The sequence below is a fragment of the Camellia sinensis genome, chromosome 1, assembly GCF_055761805.1.
Source record: "Camellia sinensis isolate YWXY chromosome 1, ASM5576180v1, whole genome shotgun sequence".
In the NCBI taxonomy this organism is placed as follows: Eukaryota; Viridiplantae; Streptophyta; class Magnoliopsida; order Ericales; family Theaceae; genus Camellia; species Camellia sinensis.
In genome coordinates, this window is record NC_138961.1 from 214,177,283 (window position 1) to 214,193,253 (window position 15,971).

The window sequence follows — 15,971 nt, forward strand, 5'->3', positions numbered from 1 at the left end:
AGTAAGACTTTGGATTTGGAGCGCCCTTCGTGGATATCACGATCGGCCAAGATAAAAGCCTCTGAATTCGGAGCCCTATCAGTGAATGACACTTTTGGGCCGAGTAAGACTCCGGATTCGGAGCGCCCTTCAGTAAATGACACTTTTGGGCCGAGTAAGGCTCCGATTTCGGGGTGCCATTCGTGGATATCACGATTGGCCAAGATGAAAGCCTCCAAATTTGGAGCCCCATCAGTGAAGGACACTTTTGGGCCAAGTAAGACTTCAGATTTGGAGCGCCCTTCGTGGATATCACGATTGGCCAAGATGAAATCCTCCGAATTTGGAGCCCCATCAGTGAATAACACTTTTGGGCTGAGTGAGACTCTGGATTCGGGGCGCCCTTCGTGGAATTCACGATTGGCCAAGATAAAAGCCTCCGAATTCGGCGTGCTTTTCGTGTATTATGATTGATAAGCATAAACGCAGTTGACGAAATATGAAAGATGATCATAACTGAATTCATAAACATAAATTGAAACAACACGCAAACATTTAAAAAAATATGTTTCATTGAATTAATCGATAACACATAATTCGCTCCCAATCTATGTTAGAGCAATACAATATGTTCAGTTTTATTCAGCACTCCCCTCGTCATTGCTCTTCTCAACTTCGAAAGCCACAAAGGGAAAATGATGACTCTACTATAGCGGCAACGCCAAATCAACACCTGTTGCCCGAAGAGCATCTGCGGCCTGGAGAGCCTTGACCCACCCGTGCTTAAATCCCCGATTCTCACATCGGCAGACCTCCTCAGCGAGATTTTCCTTAGTCTTCTGTATCCCAACTTTTCGGCCCTCGTGGAAGCCTTTTTCATAAGCCCTGGTCCTTGCGGCCTTTATTGTAAACATGCTTGTCGTATCTCGATTGGCAATAGCATGACTTATAAGCCGTTGGGTCACCCTTTCTTCCACAATCGGGTTAGCTTGGCCGGCCGATTGTGTCTCGGCAGATTTGACCTTTCTCAGTTCACGCTCAGCCTTCTCTGCGTGAGCTTCTAAGCTTCGAATGCGTTCATCCTTCTGCTCTATCTCCTACCACGCGGCATGAAGACGCATGCCAATTTCATACGCGGTATACAGCCCTTTCACCGCTCCATGGATGCCCTCCCAAAACACTTCGAAATCAGGTTGACCGACCATCGACTGCTGGACTTCTGGTGGAAAAATTTGTCGAGCGAACTCGACTGCCACATTTGGGTCGTGCACAACTGAATCCGCTTCCGTCTTCGGTTTGTTCCCTACAAAAATCGTAAAACTTAATGGGCACGGTGTCGCACTGGTTTCTCCTCTCGAGCATGGTAGAGGAGAGCTGCCCCATTGCTGTTTTTCCCTTATGGGTGACCTACTTCGATGACGTGGGGACTGGCATTTTTCATGTTCCCTCGACGTCCTTCTCCCCGTACGCATAGGCTCGCAACCTCGATTCATCTCTGCGTCCAACTCCGCGAGTGTTCTCCCTTCTTCTCTGCTGTTGAAAAATAGCCTTCTAGACACCTAGTTCCAACCCACTACTCTTCTCCCTCTTGTGATCTGCCAAATTTGGACACCAATATGGACTCTAAACGAGCGCAACCCTCACCCATCTTATTAATCGCTTGTGCAGCGTTCCCAAAGCATTCCTTTCAATGCTCTGCGCCTCAAACTGACGTGGATCGGCGGTCTTGTTCATTAATTCATCGGCCGTGTTCATCAATTTGCTAGGGCAAGGGCAGATTCATCATTCTTCAATCTATTCGGCCTAAATATTAGAGCTCCTAGCCGAATTGTTATTGTGCCCAGCAAACTCATGAACTACCATTCATCAACTTTTGCCTTGTTATTCCTATTCGTTAACTTGCTGGGGCAAGGGCAGATTCATCAATCTATTCGGCCTATATATCAGAGCTCCAAGCCGAATTGCTATTGTGCCCTAAATATTAGTCTATTCAACCTAAATATCAGAGCTATTCAATTTTAATGAGGCAAGGGTAGATTTATCAATCTATTCGGCCTAGATATCAGTGTTGTGCATTAGGACGTTCCAATGCCCCAGCAAATCGCTGAACTGTCATTTTTCAGCGGTCCTGTTCATCAACTTGCTGGGGCGAGGGCATATTCACTAATATATTCGGCTAAGTTGCAGTGCTATACAGTTATTTTTGCGCTAGATTAATTCAATAGTTTGTTCCATTCAACACATTTCACGTTTGTACATCTTACTTAGCTGTTAACAAGCGCATTCATCAGACAAAAAGGCAAAAGTCATCAGACAGAAAGGCAAAAGCAATTTTCATTCATAAATTGCCCACAAACAGAAGTCATTTTACAAATGAAAACTACCCTGCGTTAGCTTCTGACAAAAATAAACAGTCAAAATTCTAACAAAATCTACATACACAGGATACCAAAACAAAATGAAAAATACTTGGACTCTAGGTCAGTCTTCAGGATCAGACTCCAGCAGCTCAATGTCTACCTGCTCATACGGAATCGGCTGCTCCGATACCACGTTAGCGGCAGCTAAGGCTTTGAGCCAGCCATGTTTGAACCCACTGTTCTCGAACTTCGGTAATTCTTCTACATAATCCGACAAAGGCCGCATCCTTGCCAGCTTGAAATGACTTGCAAATCTTGGATTCGGCGTTTGCCATCGCCCTCCTCAACTCCTCCAGATCGGCCTCCAACTTGGCAATTGTCTCGTTGGCCAATTTAAGCACTTCTTCATTGGCATTCGCCCTCTCTTCGGTGGCCAATCTCAGTCGGTCAGTAGCTTTGGCCTTTTCTTCTTCGACATCGGCTCTCCCTCTCTCTGCCATCGCTTTCTTGGCCTCAGATTCGGCTCTGAGAGAGGCCTCTGCTACCTTCCCCTTCTCATTTTCCACTTTGGCTGTGAGAAAGCCGATCTGTTCGATAGCGTGATGTGGTGACAGCTAATCTTTGCAATCCTTCCTGCCGCCTACAAAACAAGAAATCGGTAAGCCAATATGAATTTTCTTTTGGTTAGCCTTGCAAAAATTACAAACAAGGATCACATACCAATATCGCCGATTGAGCGGCTAACGTGATGGACAGCAGATCGTGCTCTGCCCTAAAGGTTGCTCTATCAACCGGTTGAGAAATGGACGAGGCCAAACTCAAGGCCACAGTTGGATCTTTTACAACCGATGCATCGGAAGTAACATGCATGTTCCTTATCCTTGGTTGTATTATAAACGGCTTGACCAAATTTGACTCTTCCATTCGTGGCCGTTTATCCACTAGGTCTTCCGAATAACTGGCTTCTTGTTCGGCCGGACGTTTTTCCCCAATTTTTTCTATCACTTGGTCCTGTTCATCGACAACAGGCTCTGTTTCATCCACGTCGGTCTGAATCACCTCCTCAACGAGAGCAGGTGGAGTTTTTTCCCTAGTGTCAAGTGGAGGGGGCGGAGGTTCATTTCGCTCGGCCTCGGCTTTCCCACGAGTAGCCATGCTCTCGACATTTTTCTGACTGGCCAATCGAGTAAGCGACTTGCCGGCCATGTTGTCAACATACGAGTCGGGTAGGTCCCCCAAGTCGGTGAAAATGTCTTCGAAGGACACGTCCGCTCGCCCAGAAGTGGATGGAGGATTAAGGCCGGCTTCTTCAAAAGCAAAATTTAGTTTCGCGTCAATCTCTTCCTCTAATTCGTCGGATCTTTCCTGGGGTGGTTGATTCGGCTGCTCAGCGACCGCTTCAGCTACTTGTTCGTCCACTGGCTCTGACTCTGAAGCCTCAAAACCAATCTTCCTAAGGTTCTTGAAGCTCGGAAAAATAAGCGCCGTGAGGGGTTGTTCACCCCTCGGAACCGGAATGTTATTTGCTGCCAAAAAAGTAATGTAGGTCGGCTCATATCTCAAAAGAATGTGGGCCGCCCTCCCTTGTTTTGGGAGATTCAGATGGCCGAAGAACTGGAGTGCTGCTCTAATCTGCGCAAGTACAGCATTGTCGGCCGAAACAAGAAATTTTTTCAAATCATTTCCTGCATAAATAATACGGTAAGTATGCAGAATTTGAACCAAGTAAATATTTTGTAAAAATTTGTGGGGGATCAAATGGCCACCTGGTTCGCCTCTTCACTTAGGCACTGGATCTTGACGATCTTTGCCCTCGCCGAATTCCCAGTTACCACGACCAACGACCATGACATCATTAACACGCTTGCCAGAGCTGGCAAACATTGTCACCAGATGATGGTTAGTGTCCTTGGCCCTGAGGAAATAGCACCCCTGCCGACCAGAGGATTTGGCCAAGGCATAACAATGCCGAATGGCAGGGATTCCAAGGTTAAGCCTAAGGCGCTAGTTTAGTTCTACAATCCTCATTATTATTCGGTAAAAATTTACGTACGGTTGAGAAGGGATTAAACCCCAATGGTGAAGGACAACCCTCAAGAGTGGATGAGGGGGGAAACAGACTCCGCCCTCAGTGATTGACAGGTAAGGAAAGACAATTGTACTCTCATCAGTCCTCTCCGTGTCAATCACATTCTCTGCCAAGAGTGATAGATGGATGTCATCGGCAATAGAAAAATGACGACAAAAACCAGAAACTCGATCCGCAGAAAGAAGGGCTCTCAAATGTTCCGCCATCATAGTAGGCAAAGTGGACATTCTAAACAGCAAACAAACAAGGAAAAGGAGTAGAAATGGAAGGGAGAAAAACTTACAAGAAATGAGGACAATGAAGAACGGAAAGAAGTTGCAGAGGGCGTGAAGCAAGGGAGGTGTACTGACAGGCAACGAGAAACCTTGTGCATTTGAAAAAGCATACAAACAAAGAGACAACATGATTTCAAATCATATTAAATGAATGAAGCGTACGAAGGGGTGGGAAATTGTAATCATGCCTAAAAAGAGTAGGCGTTCTGACGCTTGCATTGGAATAAGGGAAGCCGCCATATTTTTTTCGACCCTCTAAGTCCAGAACCAAACATGCTAGCTAATTGATATTAGTAGGATGTTTGGGGGGCAATTGTGGCGGCTGAGTATATTATTGCGTAGGTCAGCCGAATAACTTAAAGAAAGAAATCAAGTCATGTAACATACGGCTCTATCCCGAAGAGACAAAGGCCGAATAACCAGATCGGCCGAAGAATCAGGTGTAAACCGGGCCGAATATGAACATCAAGCCGAATGAGCGATTGTTCATTGGACGAGAGGAGGGCCCAATCATCAATATCAAGGACGCCCATAAATAAGAAGAGCATTAGCTAAAAAAGGTATGTGAGAACAAGTAAGCTTAACTTGAGATATAAGCAACCAAGAGAGTTTACACTGACTTATCCGTCGGAGCGCTAAGCAGGCAAAGGGGCACAGCGTTTGCCCGGTCGGCGAAGATAGTTGTCCGTAACAGAAACATGAGGAAGCCACGTGCATATCGCTCCACCGCCTCCTGGGTCATCGGAGCCTCCTCAACTAAGGCTGTCTGGACTCTAAACTGGACCTCAAACCATGAATATCGAACGAAGCCGGGACGTATGAGAGGCGGCACCTCACCGAGCAGGTAGATCTGAGCAGCCTCCCACTTGTCCATGTCGGTGTCGAAGGGGATCGGATCACCCCCTACCCCGATGCCGGTGAGCATCGAGAACTCATAGGGAGTCATCGTCATGTCTCCCGTAGCAGAAAAGTGGAAAGAGTCGGTGGTGTCCCACCACCTCGCCACTAAAGCAGCAAGGAGAGGTCTGCTCGCAGTAAGGCGCGAGAGTCCCCTGCAGAATGCTCCAAATCCGACCTGGTCAACAATGCGACGGACTGAGTCCGGTAACTCCATGTACCAATCCCTGGTGGCAACATTCCTATACCCGCGGACAGTATGGGAATCTCCCTGTTCAAAAGCAAATAGTTGCGAAGAATATAAAATGTACAGTTTTGAAGAGTATTCAGAATTGGTGGCAATATAGCGTGTGTGCACGTTTTCAGGTTCAAACAAACATCGGGTGCCGATGTGCTAGAAGGGAACTACAGCATATGATGTATCAGTGTGTTTGAGTGGTTCAGTACAGATATAGCGTGTGTGTACGTGTTCAGATTCAAATAGGTACCGAGTGCCGGTATGCTAGCAGGGAACTACAGCATATGATGTGTCAGTGTGTTTGAGTGGTTCAGTACAGATATAGTGCGTGTGCACGTGTTCAGATTCAAATAGGTACCGAGTGCCGGTATGCTCACAGTGAACTACAACATGTGATGTACCCGTGTGTTTGAGTGGTTCAGGGCAAATGTAGTGTGTGTGCACATGTTCAGATTCAAATGGATATCGAGTGGAAGTGTATTCACAGTCAACTACAACATATAGTGTATCGGTTTATCCGGGCTAAGCAATTAAAGAGCAGAATCAACTATGGTAGTTAAGTGTTCTACATTGCGGAAAATGAAACGGGAGAGAATATACCTCGGAAGCGCCGTATGAAAAGTGCGTCTCGGGCTCATGCAAAAGAAGCTCTGGTGGCACACCTCTCGCAAAATCCTGGAACTGGCGAAGTCCGTCGGGAGGAAACACGTGAATCGCCGGCTGGTAGGCCGCCGGGTCGAATGGGCGGACGCTCAAGGGGAGAAGCTCGGCCTCTGGATCCATCTCATGCTCTGGGGGAGTCCTGCCCATGGAATATCATCCTCCATGTCAAAAGTGGTGTGAAAATGGCCGGAAGAGAGAAAATCGGCCTAGAATGCGAAGAGTCAACAAAAAGTCAACCCCGAGAGGGCAGAAAATGGCTGAAAAAGCCGGGAAATGGAAGAGGCACGAAAATCGAGAGAAACTCGGGGAAAACAAACCCTGAGAGGTGAAAATAGCAAAGGAGACACCGGAACGAAGAAATGTTCAGTTCAAAATGTTTGAAACGTAAAGATATTCGCGAATCAAATGACGAAACGGGCACGAAAACCGAGGAAAACGGAGAATAGAGGCTCGAGAAATACTCTAGAGAGAGAGAGGGAGAAATTTTGGCTATGAGGAAATGAGAAAAATAGGGTTTGAAGCCCTATTTTAAAAGACCCAAGGCAAAAAGACCAAACTGTCCCGACTCAGCAACATTTGTCCGGTCGGCTACATCTTTGTCCGGTCGGCCAAATATTTAGCCGGTGATATGTTTTGATGGCCGGTGACCTCCCCTGATGGCCGGTGAGCCTCCTATAACCTTGTTTGGGTCAGATGTATAGTTTGGGGCATTTATTTCTCAAGATAGTGCAAGACAATGCCTTTCTGAAGCTCAACTGGCCTCCGTTTTGACCTCGGACCGTGTCTTCTGTGCATGGCACTCGAATATGTGCAAGTGTATCCTTTTTGTATCCTTTTGTCTCTTTTAAGATTCGAAAGTTTCCCCACATACGTTGTTTTGCAAACACGTGTTGAGTTATACGTCATTATGTTTGCATTGTTATGCATTCGCCATGATCCGGCGAGACCTTAAATACGCTCGGTCTAGGAGACCTTAAATCCTCTGAAGGTGCAAGTCCTTCAGTGTTTGTCGTGCCCGAACGACTTTTGGCAAGTTCACATGCATTATCATGCATTTCAAGCGATGCGCATCGTCGCGCATTCAAATTCATAAGCATTTCAAGCGACGTGCGTGGTCGCACATCCAAGATCATATGCATTGTCATGCATATCAAAAGATGTGCATTGTCACGCATTTGCATCAGCATGCGTCAACATGCATCATTTGCATTACAAAAAAAAAAAAAAAAAAACACAATCATGCATTATCATGCATTTTCAAAAGAAAAACAAAAAAAGAGAGCAACATGCATTTCCATGCATTGTCTCTTGCATGCATCAACATGCATTTCAAACAAAACCAAAAAAAAAACAACAACATGCATATGACATGCATTCATTGTAGATAGTGCATATGTCATGCATCCCTTATATACATTGCATATGTCATGCATTTCATTACCAATAGTGCATATGTCATGCATCACTGTAAATATCGCATTTACACCCATCCATTGCATATTGTAGATATTGCATTGTAGCTTGCATACATTCACTACATCACTTCCATCTAGGGTTTGCACCTTTCCTTGTTGAGCTTGGTCTGGTATGTGCCCATACTTTTCACATCTATACACTCATAGTTCTGTATGACCGTTCTATGTTAGACATTGCTTGTTTATGTCCATGCCTTTCCTAGGCAAGATACGGTTTGGCCGTAGGCCTTAATCCACTATATCCATTCCATTGCATATTGTAGACGTTGCATTGTAGCTTGCATGCATTCATTGCATCACCTCCATCTAGGGTTTGCGCCTTTCCTTGTTGAGCTTGGTCTGGTATGTGCCCATACTTTTCACGTCTACACACTCATAGTTCTGTATGACCGTTCTATGTTAGACGTGGTTTGTTTGTGTACATGCCTTTCCTAGGCAAGATTTGGTTTGGCCCGCGTGCCTTATCCATTGTATATATTCCATTCCAGTGCATACTGCATTATAGCTTGCATGCATCCACTACATCACTTCCATCTAGGGTTTGCGCCTTTCCTTGTTGAGCTTGGTCTGGTATGTGCCCATACTTTTCACGTCTATACACTCAGTTCTGTATGACCGTTCTATGTTAGACGTGGTTTGTTTGTGTACATGCCTTTCCTAGGCAAGATTTGGTTTGGCCCGCGTACCTTATCCATTGTATATATTCCTGTAGACACCCCATTTTTGACCGTCCTCAAGACTTGGACGTTACCGTTTGAACACTCGGTGATTATCCATGTTTGTGTTCGTTTGGAGTTCCCGGAGGTCTCGGCTCGCGTGCCTTGCCTCAGGATCTCCGAAATCGACCGTTTAGTGTCTGGTTTTGCACCAAACACTTGTGTTTTGCCTTGGAATGGCAGGGTAGGGCTTGTAGACCATCCCCACCCATCACCGGCAGTGGCTAGATGCCACCGGCTGGTTTTTGCTGCCACCGGCAATATAGTTTGCCGGCCGGCACTCTTTGTTGCGGGTCGGCACTATTTGTTGCCGACCGGCACTCTTTTTGGCCAAGATGGCATTTTTGGCCGGCCGATTGCTGTTCATCTGCTTTTGCAGATATTTTTAGATAGCTGTATTGCTTTTGCTCCCCTCCATACACGTGTATGGAGGGATCTCCCTCTTGCAAAGCTTGTCTTGTAAGCTTTACAAGAGGCATATAGAGAGAGGCTCTCTCTAAGGCAAAGAGAGAGCTTTTATACATTTTTGGGAGAGAAAAAATACAAACCAAGCTCTGGTTTTTCTAGGGTTAGGGTTAGATATACACTCTCTATCTCTCTTTCCCTCTTATTTGTACACTAGGTGTTTTGTGTCTCACTATTGAACACAAACACCTAGTGTTTCACCTTCCTCTTGGAGCTGAGGTTCTAAAGGGTTTGTTTTGAGATTTTGGTGTTGGATTCAAGCTCAAGGAGGCCATTGGAGCACCATTTGTGATGGGGTCTTCAAGGGTGAGATTCTAGTCCTTTTTTTCCCCATTCTTGCATTAATTTTATACCTATCTTAGAGATATTTTTGTGATTATTGTATAACATAAAAAAGTTCTGTTTTTAGGCCCTCTTTATTGTTTATTAAGAGTGTTTTGTTGTTTGAGGGTTGTTGACCACCCTTAGGCCTCAAAAGGCCTCATTTCGAGCCATTTTGTGCTAGCTCCGGGATTTTGGTGTTGAGGTCTCTTCACCACTGAAATCTTGAGGGATTTCAGTGGTGAAGATGATGCTTTGAAGTCCCAAGAAGGAGAGGGCCACCCCCTCTCCTTGTTGTCCTTCAAAAGGGCATATTTTGGCCTCCTAAGGAAGCCTATGCTTGAGTGTGTATTGAGCATGTTTGGTTTGTTTTTCATGCTTATATATCTATAATATAACATGATTTTAAGTTGGTTTTGGAACTCCATGCATGTTTAGCATAGTTGCCATGTAATGCCTTGTTTATGCCTTAATGTGCCTTAGGTTGTTAGCCTTTGTTGGAGCATGTTTTTGGCTTAGTCTTGTGAAGATTATGTGCTTATCTTGACATATTTTAGCTCTGTCCATAGTCGTTTGGATTGATCTTTGCATGCTTGACATAGCTCCTTTGTATTTGGGTTTGTTGGTCTTGAGTATGTGCATGTGTAGCATGATATCTTTGCATTGTTTTGGTGATTTGGGGTCACTTTATATGTTATTTCAGTCCCATTTCCATGCTTGATTGATTGCCTTGCATGCATCTTTAATGCCTCATAAGCATGTGTTGCATGCCTCATGTTTTGGCTATTGTGTATGCCTTTGTATTTGAGCCACTTAGATGCCATCTAAGGAGTCCTTTGGCCTTGTTTTAACATGCTAAAAATCTGTTTTTAGTTGTTTAATGCATGCCATGTTTGGTCTTGCTAAGTGTAGTTCAATCCCCCATTGGTTTGCTTTGAACACTTGGACTATTTGTTGCATGTTTTGGCTTGATTTTGTTGCTTGGTTTGGCACCATCCTAACATGATTTCAAGGCTTATAATGCATGCTAATTGTTCATGTTTGTCCCTTTCAAGTGTGCTTGAATGTTGCTTGATTTGTGCTTAAGTGTTGGTCCTTATGTGCATGTGTGTGTGTGTGCCATTTAGCCCTCACTCTTTAGCACTTTTGGCCACTGTTTTAGGTCTATTTTAGAGCTGCCTAATTCATGTATAAGTCCATCTTTCCATTTATTTGCATTGCCATATGTATGCTTGTATGCTTGCATAAGTGCTTTGCCATGCCATGTTGCATCCTTAGCTTGTATGCCTAGGTTGCATTGCATCTTGCATGCATTCCTTGTTCCTTGACTTGGTGATAGGAATTGGGCCTTATTTGGTTTGTTTGGTTTGCATGCATTTGAAATCAAAGTTGCATACTTGGTTCCTTGGGCCATCGTGCATGGAAATGCGTGATAGGTGGTCCGAGAATTGAGGCACATGCCCCTTTGAGTCATTACAATGATAAGGGACATGGTTGGTGCATACATGCCTTGAATTGTGTTGCCATGCTTTGTTTTGCCCTCTGTTGCTGTGAGTTGCAGGTTCTGCAGGAATACTCTGCCGACCGGCAGTGCAATGTGCCGACCGGCACCATTTTCTCTGCCGACAGATTCAATTTTGTGCCGATGGCCATACCACACTGCCGGTGGCAATTTCAATCAGCCGGTGGTGATCCTCTCTGTCCAAGGGATCAGTCCTGAGGCTTTGACAGCCTCCAGAGGAGGAAAGGAAGGAAAACAGAGGCAGCCCATGCATGGTGGCACGCTTCCCGAGGCGTTTTCCTGCTTTAATTAATTTATTTAATTCGTTAATTAAATTAGTTAATTTGTAATATTAATTAGCTTGCGTAGTTAATTAATTTGTAATATTTATTCGGTCCCTCCGAGTGAGGGTAAATCTGTAATAAGTGTGTGTGGGTGGTGTGTATGTCTTCCAACCCCACTTCTTTCTTCCCTTTTATTTACCTGCTTACGGTGGTAGATTAGGGCATGTTTAAATTCAGCATACCTTATGCTATGCATGCGTGCATTCATGCATTTTGTATTACATGCATTAGGCTCGGTACATCATGCTAATTGCATTCGTACTTCAAATCAAAAAAATTGAATATGTGATAATTGTGCATTTTCACATGACATGTCTAGGATTAGCCGAGCCTATCTTAGCGACATTTTGTATGCGACGCATTAGGCACTTAACATGGACTTGGATCATGCATGTTTGCTAACAAGTTCTTTGTTTTGGCACGGAGTACTATGTAAGTATTTCCGCTTTAGCATATCACATGAGTGTGAATATTGCCATGACAGCATGCTTAACATGTGGCTATATGCTTATGTGTTAAACTGTTTCGAATGCCTGTGGGTGAAGGTTGGACTATTTGAGTTGGAAAAACTCGTTGAAATCCGTGTTTTAGCCTACTTACGAGTAGCAAATTCCAAAGCATTTTCAAACCGAACGGATATGCAATGTTTATTTCCAAATTAGGCAATCTAGTCTATACTTGTTTGCTGTGCGCATAACATAGTAATTCTAGGCTAATAATTGGTTTTAGAACACGTAAAGTTTTCAAAAACGGATATCACGGTTAGTAGAGGCTGGTCTTCGGACCGGGCGAAAGGGGGTGCTCATAGCTGACCTTCCCCGATCGTACCCAAGCTCCCGAGCCGAGACAACTCCGGTGATGACGGACATGTGGCCTTCGGCACCGTGTCAGGGTTTCCTAAATTTCCCCATTTTAAAATATTTAGGTGGCGACTCTGTATCTGGCAAAGCAGTCCATGTTTGGCATTACTTTTTCAAAAATCTGTTTCTCAAAACGATTTGCCAGATTTGGACTCTTTGGTTCAGATTAAGAACCGTGACACAAATCGAGTCCGAACTGTAGCTTAGCGGTCCCACGCGGACTTGTCTACAGTTTCTGGCGACTCTGCTGTGGAATTTAGAGAGCTTGACTCGAACTCGTGATATCCTATTTTGATTTCATTTATGTGTCTCTTTGCATTGCATGTGCATTGTTGCGCCTAGGAGCACAGTGTTTGCCATCTGCCATTCTTGAACGGTTTGCCGGAGGCTTGTCTTGTCAAGGCATGTCCATAAGGCTGACCGACTATGGGCTCTGATAGCATGGGAACACAAACCCCGGTTTACCGGGGCACCCTTTTTGACCATTCAACCTAGTGCATATCGAAATCCATAGTGACCATTCCAAACTAGGACAGGTTGCTCACCCGATGTTAGGCTGTTTGAAACCGCTGCGTGCATAGTGAAACCCTAGCTCCTGACAAAATAGGACAGGGAAACCCTACCCCAACATAGGGGTGTTTTGTTCTCTTTACTTGCTATGTGCTTTTAGAGTGTATCTCTACAAGAACGCATATACCAGTTTGCGAGTTTGAGTATCGGGCCCGAAGGCGCCAGAATCAGTATTGTTGAGAATCAGTTATCAAGAATCAGTTATCCGCGGGTATCAGATTCAGTATTTTGGGAACAGAAATCTGGGAACAATGATCAGCAGTAGGGTACAGTTGTTTGGCTATACCCGTGTTTGATCAGTTTGGGCTGAAATGCTGTATGTTTTTCTTTCAGTTCAGAGAGTTGCAGAGTTGATACAGAATAGCCAGTGTCTCCCCTTTGTTGAGGCAAGATTTATGGCGACACAAAGTTCAGAAGAAATTGTGGTTATGACGGCTGCATCGGAGCAGGGAACCGCTCCGCAGAGTGAGGCCAACATCAGTATGTCATACCCGCCCAGGTCGCCCGTTGTGCACCCGGTTTGGGCTCCCCAGTTATACCAGGCTCGTGAGCCCACCACCTTCGAATTAATGGGGATGATAGGCGATCTCCAAAGGTCTGTGGCAGACCTCGCCTATGGAATATCGACTTCACCTCCAGCGGTGCCGTATGCCGGGAATTTTGTACCACAGGAGCCCCCGCTATTGGGGCGGATTGTGATAGAGCTCAGCCAGCCAGAGGTGGCTTCCGGCTATAGCCACGACATGCCAGCACCAACCCCGACCCTTGATCAGGCTGAGGCCAGAGGAAAAGACAACGTAAAGATAGATGCCGACCCCATTGAGCAACTGCTGTGGGCAGTCGAGGCTCTGAAAGTCAGAGGGATGAACAAGCAACAAACGTCTGCAATAGTGACCAAAGCTGTGGATGATGCTTTCCCCACTCCGATCAAAGGCAATTCAAGCCAGGCAGAAAACCGGGATGGGCCCCGTCATGCCCAGACAGTTCCTGTAGTTCCCAACCCTGCACCGGGAAAGGTTCAAAAGGCCAAGGCAGCGCCAGCTGATCCTTTCGCCAGCGCATCTGGCAAGAATCCTCAAACTGCAAAGTACCTGCCCCGAGGGCGCAGGGTCTTTCACGACCTCCACATGCCTTTATCTAGGGCATTGCTAATATTGGCGAAGAATGGGCATCTTAAGCCTTTGGAGCCCCGGCCACTCCCGAAGAATCTCCCCGCCACTCATGATGCTACCTTGTACTGCGCGTACCACCAATAGTCCGGTCACAGCACCGATGGATGTTTCCGCCTTCGTCATGAAGTGCAGGATTTGATTGATAACAAGGTTATCCTAGCACCCACCTCGGGCAAGCCCGTCACCACTCAGTTGTTGGATTTCGAGGGCTCAGATACTGCGAGTATATGAAGTGAAACGCCTGCGGGCAACATTTGGTGCATTTTTGAAGCGTCTGGCACGCATTTTTGAGCATCGGTGAAACCGAGTTTTGTAAATCCTGACTTGGATATCGAGTCAGTCTTTTGTTTTGAGTTTGTCTCTTTGTCTTGAGTCAGTCTTTTGCTTAAGGGTCTGTCTTGTTGTATCGAGTCAGTCCCCGTTGTATATAATCCCTGGTGATTCTGGGGTTGTTGTCCCGAACACCGTTTTGTTTTGTAATTACCCATTTTTGTTTTTTGAGTCTGTTTCTGCCGAGGGGCCAGTTATACCAACAAATCTGAATGAAACAGCTGTTGCTATCTCAAACTTCATGCTTGCTTTCAGCATAAGTGCCAGAGAATTTGATTGGGCTGACAGTACATCTCGCCTGCTCTCCTGCGCGCCAAACTCATTGCATTAACCTAAGATTTTCAAAAAACAAACCTTTTGAACACTGCGGTGATAAAAACGAAGAGGAAGGAATTCCTCGGGTTTTGCAAAATTTTGATCATTTTGAGAGAAAGAAAGGCGTGCTAAGCCTTTTTATGAATGAAATCATGCTTGTCGGCGTGAGTACTGAGAAGGATCCTGGCCTGATCCAGATTGGTTCCACACTATCTTCGGCGCGAGCGATTTGTCGCTTTCTTAAAAACTTTCAAAAGCAAATGTTTTACGCGGCCCTGCGAAGACCTGTGTGGAATCGCTCTTGAGATTGCGCAGCCTAGGATCGCTCTCAGCCTCAAGATTTAATCTACTTGTTCTCCGACTTTGAACCCGTTCAGAACGTTCAGAATGTTCAACGGACAAACGCCGTGAAAGGTCTGTATGGCCAGTTTCGAAGTAGCCCTCGAGTAAGAGGCACCAAAAGTCAAGTCAGAAGGAGTGGATATCGCCGAAAGAAGCTCGTTGAGCAACCGTGAAGGGTTCTTCTGCAAATCAGTGCAACAGCCGTTCTCCTGGACACAGAGAGGCTTCAATCCCAAGAAAAAAAAACCATTTGGCATGGACTCGCTACACTTTTACCCTTTGAGAGGCTCGCTGGGCCGAAAACCCGGAAGGGCGACCCAGGCAAAAGTTAGAGCAAGAGAAAAAAGAAAAAGACAAAAAAAAAGAAAAAAAAACGAAAAGCAGAAAAAAGAAAAAGGAACAAAAAATAAGAAATAGAAAATGAAAAGAAGCTCGCAAGGTCGAAAACCCGCATTGGGCGCCTTGGCAAAAGTGAGAGCCAAACAAAGTGAAGGTTAAAATACCCGAGTGTACCTTAACCGGAACTACGTAAGGCTTGATTCCCATGTTTGGGATACGTAGGCAACTTCATCATGAAGTCCAGCCCCCAACGCTTTTATAGCGTCTCAGTCCATGCAATGGTTTCGATTTCATCTCAAAGTCCAGCCGCCAACACCCTCCAAAGGCGACTGTGTCCATATATTTGTTGTGACTGTCTTCGTTATCTCTGTGTCCAAGAGCTCGACCACCGCCAATGAAGACTGTCTACGGATTGCTGCGGCACCATCCAAACAAGGGGCAACTTTCCATTGCCACGAGCCACTGTGAGCCGCCTTCCAAACTAGGGGCAACTTTCCGTTGCCTCCCACCCCCCTTCAAACCAGGGGCAATTTTCCATTGCCTCCGATCCGAGGTTGCGCATCTCGAAGGGTAAGTTCTGTGCTTGTTGAGCATCAGCTGTTTGAAAAATAGTTTTTGAAAATTTTTACTGAGGTTGACTATCCTCTCGAAAACTATTCCATTTTCCAAAATCGGACCATTGTCTTGGACCCAAAAAGGAAAACTTTCAGTGCTTGCAAC